The 6,390-nt window shown below is 51.8% G+C and overlaps 1 protein-coding gene across 1 annotated transcript in view; it reads left to right on the top strand.

Moving 5' to 3' along the window:
- Window positions 1-183: 183 nt before the first annotated feature.
- The window catches only part of BROX (BRO1 domain and CAAX motif containing), a 30,582-nt gene continuing 24,375 nt past the window's right edge, over window positions 184-6,390 (top strand). The window contains exon 1 of the mRNA XM_066595187.1: window positions 184-362. The gene's annotated coding sequence lies outside the window, so the exon portion shown is untranslated. The remainder of the gene's footprint in view (window positions 363-6,390) is intronic.

The raw sequence follows: 6,390 nt of genomic DNA, 5'->3' as shown, positions 1-6,390 counted from the left end.
GCGTGAGCTTGGTCAATATGCGCATGCGCAATCCTATGCCTACTGGAGGAAGACGTCATCGGAAGACAGAATGGGCGGGGCTTATCAATGATTGACAGAGAGGTGTGCGGTCTGTGGAATATGGTGGGAGAGGCGGCGGTGGCACTGCGCATGCGTCCAGTGCGGCCGGCTCCATGTTTACCTCTGTGCGCTCCTCCCCGGGCCCTGCAGGGCGGACGCTTCCTCCTTATGTCTCAACCAGGAAGAAACCTGCCGAGTCTTACAGAGTGCTACACAGGAGCCGCGGACATTGGGGGCCACAGACCGACAGAAGGGCCACACGGTGCTGCCCCCAGGGTGTAGGGCGCCCTCAGCCTGCGGCGGTGAGTGCTTCCTCTTCATGTATGTGCTGGGCTTCATCTAATCACTCTGGACGGCCACTTGTTGCTGGAACTACAAGTCCCAGAATGCCCGCTGTTCTATCTCCATGCATGTAGTGCTCAGGGCATGCTGGGAGTTGTAGTTTCACAAATGCTGTACTTCACTGCTGAATGATTTACGGTAAATGTGATGGAAATGTCGCATTAAAATAATTGCGCTCTGGTGTTAAAAAGTTTCAAATTTTTCTTAGTTTTTTTTGCGCCCCACTTTGCGCTTTTGTAAGAGGGCGTGGCCTCCTAAGACTCGCCGAAATAGCTATGAATTACGGCAAAGTAAAACTTCACTATTACGGTACGCGCACACGGGCGTTAGAAAAGTTGCGCTCGCTAATCTTGCATCATACGGCACTTGGACGTCCCGTCTGTGTGGCGAATATGGCGCGATGACGTGCTATTCGCATCCGAAAAATCGGACAAGCGCAGGACAAAAAGAGTGTGGCGCCCGAAGCAGAATGCCTGGCGGTGCGCAGTCCGTGAGGTACCATGCAGACAGCGCCACTCTTCAAGCCGCCCGTGATTTGGCGTATGTTCGTACTGTGGATTCGGCCCTTTAGAGCCGGCGGTGGACATCCCCTGCAGCTGTGTACTTGCGCGGCCGCGGTTCGCACGCAGGCTTCGCTTCTCAATGGGCGAATCCGCCTGTGGAATTCCTGCCACGGAATCCGTTGATAAGCGCCGCCGCTTCTGTTTTGACCTCGTGACGGTTCGGAATCTGCAATGTCCGCGTTCCGCAGGTAATGGGGGGCGGATTTGGAGCTGAATCTGCGCAGATTTAGCGTCCGACGTACGGCAAAAAATCAATGGAAGCTGAAACTCAAAAATGTTCATTTAGCAAAACTGTCCAACGGTAAGACGTCTGCGTTGCCCGTAGCAACCAATCCCCGCGCAGCTTTCATTTTAGCAGTAGAAGTAAAAGCTGCGCTGTGATTGGTTGCTACGGGCAACGCGGACGTCTTACTGTTGGACAGTTTTGCTGGATGAGGCCCAAAAAGTTTTATTCTGCCGTCGTCGCCACCAGGGGCATATGAGCAAAATGGCCGCCAACGAAGACAGAAGAGCGTTTTGCGTCCTTGATTTTTCACGTCTACCGGTCTGTTCCCCGGACCTCGCAACTTAAGGTGCATTTAGACGGGACCAATGTCGGGCAAACGATGCCCACTGCTGCTGCCCGGGAGCGGGTATCACTGGCTCACAGCGGGGGGCGGCTGCAGCAGATTCCTCTCGCTCCCCTGCCCCTCTCCATTGACTTAACATAGCGGTCGTTCAATACTGAACATCTGCTATTTACACTGAGCCATCAGCGATCTGCAGTTTATACTGCGTAAACGATGAGCTGATCGTTCAGTGTAACTAGTGGCCGTTCAGTAGTGAACAGCCGCTATGTTAGTGAATGGAGAGGGGCGGGGGAGCGAGAGGAGAGATCTCCTGCAGCCTTCCCACCGCTGTGAGCTAGCGATACTAGCTCCAGCAGTGGGCATCGTTTGCCCAACATTCGTTCAGTCTTCATGGGGCTTCAGAGTCTACATGCTCCCCTCACCGCCCACCATGATCTGCGGCATCCCAGAAGTCATTGCACCAGTTAGTCGGGATCCGCTACATCGTGTACGGCAGGAACGTGACTACAGGCTCCATGTGTGTCCGGTGACAAAGGGGTCACACTGACACCTCCGAGGGAGAAACTTTCTTCATTTCTGTATCTGAGTCAGTAATGGGGCTCCGGGGCGCATCGGCCGGATCGTTAGCAATAACTATATATTGGGTTGAAGTTGATCGAAATGGAATCCTAGCATGGTAGAGTTGGAAGTGACCTCCAGGGTCATCGGGTCCGACCCCCTGCTCAGTGCAGGATTCACTGAATCATCCCAGATAGATATCTGTCCAGCCTTTGTTTGAAGACTTCCATTGAAGGGGAACGCCCCACCTCCTGTGGTAACCTGTTCCACTCATTGATCCCCCTCACTGTCTAATATCTAATCTGTGTCTCCTCCCTTTCAGTTTCATCCCATTGCTTCTAGTCTTTCCTTGTGCAGATGAGAATAGGGCTGATCCCTCTGCACTGTGACAGCCCTTCAGATATTTGTAGACAGCTATTAAAGGGGTTGTCCCGCGCCGAAATGGTTTTTTTTTTTTTTTTAACCCCCTCCCCCGTTCGGCGCGAGACAACCCCGATGCAGGGGTTAAAAAAACAAACCGGAGAGTGCTTACCTGAATCCCGGCGGTCCGGCGTCTTCATACTCACCTGCTGAAGATGGCCGCCGGGGTCTGCTCCCTCCGTGGACCGCAGCTCTTCTGTGCGGTCCATTGCCGATTCCAGCCTCCTGATTGGCTGGAATCGGCACGTGACGGGGCGGAGCTACACGGAGGCGGCATTCTGCACGAGCGGCCCCATTGAAGACAGCAGAAGACCCGGACTGCGCAAGCGCGGCTAATTTGGCCATCGGAGGCCGAAAATTAGTCGGCACCATGGAGACGAGGACGCTAGCAACGGAGCAGGTAAGTGAATAACTTTTGATAACTTCTGTATGGCTCATAATTAATGCACAATGTACATTACAAAGTGCATTAATATGGCCATACAGAAGTGTATAGACCCACTTGCTGCCGCGGGACAACCCCTTTAAGTCTCCTCTCAGCCTTCTCTTCTGCAAGCTAAACATTCCCAGATCCTTTCACCGTTCCTCATAGGACATGATTTGCAGACCGCTCACCATCTTGGTAACTCTTCTCTGAACTTGCTCCAGTTTGTCAATGTCTTTTTTTAAAGTGGGGTGCCCAGAACTGGACACAGTATTCCAGATGAGGTCTGACTAAGGAAGAGTAGAGGGATAATGACCTCACGTGATCTAGACTCTATGCTTCTCTTAATTCATCCCAGAATTGTGTTTGCCTTTTTGGCTGCTGCATCACATTGTTGACTCATGTTCAGTCTATGATCTATTAGTATACCCAAGTCTTTTTCACATGTGCTGCTGCTTAACCCAATTCCTCCCATTCTGTATGAGCTTTCTTCATTTTTCTTGCCCAGATGTAGGACTTTGCATTTCTCCTTGTTAAACACCATTCTGTTAGTCGCCGACCACTGTGCAAGCTTTTCTCTTGAGTATTTTGACCATAAATAATGTTAGTTGAGTGAAATGTAACAACAAACGATAATTTGAGCTGCGATGACAGACCGCCATTGCCTGGAAACCAGTCAGACTCGCTCCTTGGACTTTCATCTACAAACGATCTTTCGAACATTCCCAGAACGCTCGTTCTCTCGTTGCCCGGAGTCGTTGGACGCGAATGGCCTGTCTGAAAGACTGCGACGTCCAACATGGACTGGCTGCTTCTACAGAACCGGACGATTGTCTGTCCAGCCGTCGCCCTGTCGCTCACGGACGCCTCTGTCCGCGGTACCGTGCGATCGGTGCGGATTGTTGACCTAGAAAGGATTTCCTTGGCTGTGATTATTACAACACCTCGCTGCTATAATTACCCAGTGATGACATCATCGCACGCCGCACCCAGAGACAGAGGAGCTGCTTATGTCGACATTCACACCTTATCAATGTTAAGGAAAAGCAAATGCCTTTTTAACCCCTCGTCGACGCTGGTATTCATTTTCATTGTTTTCTCTCCATTTAAAAAAAAAAAATAAAACAAAAAATCATAACTTTTTTAAAAAAATGTTTCCGTTAAACTCGGCTATCTGGAGGCTCGTTTTCTGCGGGACGAGTTGTATTTTTCAATGCATTCAATTCATGTACCATGTAGGCTGGGTTCACACAGGGCGGATTTGCCGCGGAAATTCCGTCCGGACTTTTGCCGCGGCAAATCCGCCTGCGGCCGCTAATCCCTGTGTTGGCCAGCCATGTGGACGGGATTTCTCAGAAATCCGGCAAAAGCCGATGCTGCGGCGCAGATTTGTGCGGCAACGGAAAGGCGTGCGGCCAAGCTGCTCCAAAACGTGCGGCTAAGTGCTGCGGGTTTTAAAGCGGCGCTTTCCCAACCATAATGTCCTAAAAAACCATTATAAAAATTTCTAAGTGGAGTGAAATAGAAAAACCACAACAGCGGCACTTTTTTTGGAGGGTCTTGGTTTTTAAAGCAGGCCAGTAGGATTACGGCAATACCAGATTTATAGAGGTTTTCTTTTCTGTTCTGCTTAAAATATATTTTCTGTCGCCATCTTTTAGCCGCCAAAACAGTTTTTGGTTTTTTTCATCGCTGCAGCTGTGTAAGGGCGATTTTTTTTCTAATTTTTTAATTTTTTTTTAATTTTTTTTTTTTGTTGTGGAACGACCTGTGGTTTCCATTGTTACCATTTTGTGGTATATACAACTTTTTATTAAATTTTCTTCTTGGAGACCAGGTGAGCAAAAAAAGCACAATTCTGGCGTTATTTTCCTCATATCCATCGTGTGGTATAAATAATTCATTATTTTAATCTCTGGACGGAAACGTCCAAATTATGTTTCATTATAAATATGGGGAAAGGGTTTGTTGTTTTTGTAATCGAAAAAAACCTTTTTCACTTTTATTAATTTTTGTTCCCTCAGGGGATTTGAACTTAGTATGTAAGGGCAAAATAAGACCCATGTCCATTCAGCTCGGCCAATTACACCCCAATGTTGATCCAGAAGAAGGCAAAACCATAATGGGGTCGAAGCCAATTTTTCTGATTTATGGTAACAATAAAGACAAAGGGCTTTCCTCAGTTGTGGATGGAGCGGAGGCAGACATGTTGGATGGAGCGGAGGCAGACATGTTGGATGGAGCGGAGGCAGACATGTTGGATGGAGCGGGGGCAGACATGTTGGATGGAGCGGGGGCAGACATGTTGGATGGAGCGGGGGCAGACCTGTTGGATGGAGCGGGGGCAGACCTGTTGGATGGAGCGGGGGCAGACCTGTTGGATGGAGCGGGGGCAGACCTGTTGGATGGAGCGGGGGCAGACCTGTTGGATGGAGCGGGGGCAGACCTGTTGGATGGAGCGGGGGCAGACCTGTTGGATGGAGCGGGGGCAGACCTGTTGGATGGAGCCGGGGCAGACCTGTTGGATGGAGCCGGGGCAGACCTGTTGGATGGAGCCGGGGCAGACCTGTTGGATGGAGCCGGGGCAGACCTGTTGGATGGAGCCGGGGCAGACCTGTTGGATGGAGCCGGGGCAGACCTGTTGGATGGAGCCGGGGCAGACCTGTTGGATGGAGCCGGGGCAGACCTGTTGGATGGAGCCGGGGCAGACCTGTTGGATGGAGCCGGGGCAGACCTGTTGGATGGAGCCGGGGCAGACCTGTTGGATGGAGCCGGGGCAGACCTGTTGGATGGAGCCGGGGCAGACCTGTTGGATGGAGCCGGGGCAGACCTGTTGGATGGAGCCGGGGCAGACCTGTTGGATGGAGCCGGGGCAGACCTGTTGGATGGAGCCGGGGCAGACCTGTTGGATGGAGCCGGGGCAGACCTGTTGGATGGAGCCGGGGCAGACCTGTTGGATGGAGCCGGGGCAGACCTGTTGGATGGAGCCGGGGCAGACCTGTTGGATGGAGCCGGGGCAGACCTGTTGGATGGAGCCGGGGCAGACCTGTTGGATGGAGCCGGGGCAGACCTGCTGGATGGAGCCGGGGCAGACCTGCTGGATGGAGCCGGGGCAGACATGTTGGATGGAGCCTGCGGATCTCAGGTCCTTTTCCTTTCCTCTGATGATTTCTTTCTATGCTGGTTGAGTGGACGGCTCTTCTTGGTGATATAAAGTCTGGTATCTCCCTCTCCCCTCTCACAGCATGCTGAGGGAGAACATCTTCAGCTACATCCCCCTCCTCTCCCATCTGCTATGTGTTTTACTGAGAAGATTTACAGAGAGACTGCAGGGAAGAGAAGCTCCAAGTGTAGAGCCGACGATGGGCTCTGGTGGGCGGGACGTCACCAGGTGTAGAGCCGACGACGGGCGGGACGTCACCAGGTGTAGAGCCGACGACGGGCTCTGGCGGGC

Source organism: Eleutherodactylus coqui, chromosome 3, assembly GCF_035609145.1.
Source record: "Eleutherodactylus coqui strain aEleCoq1 chromosome 3, aEleCoq1.hap1, whole genome shotgun sequence".
NCBI lineage: Eukaryota > Metazoa > Chordata > Amphibia > Anura > Eleutherodactylidae > Eleutherodactylus > Eleutherodactylus coqui.
Note: the sequence above shows the minus strand (reverse complement) of the source record. Positions and strands in the feature narration are given on the sequence as shown.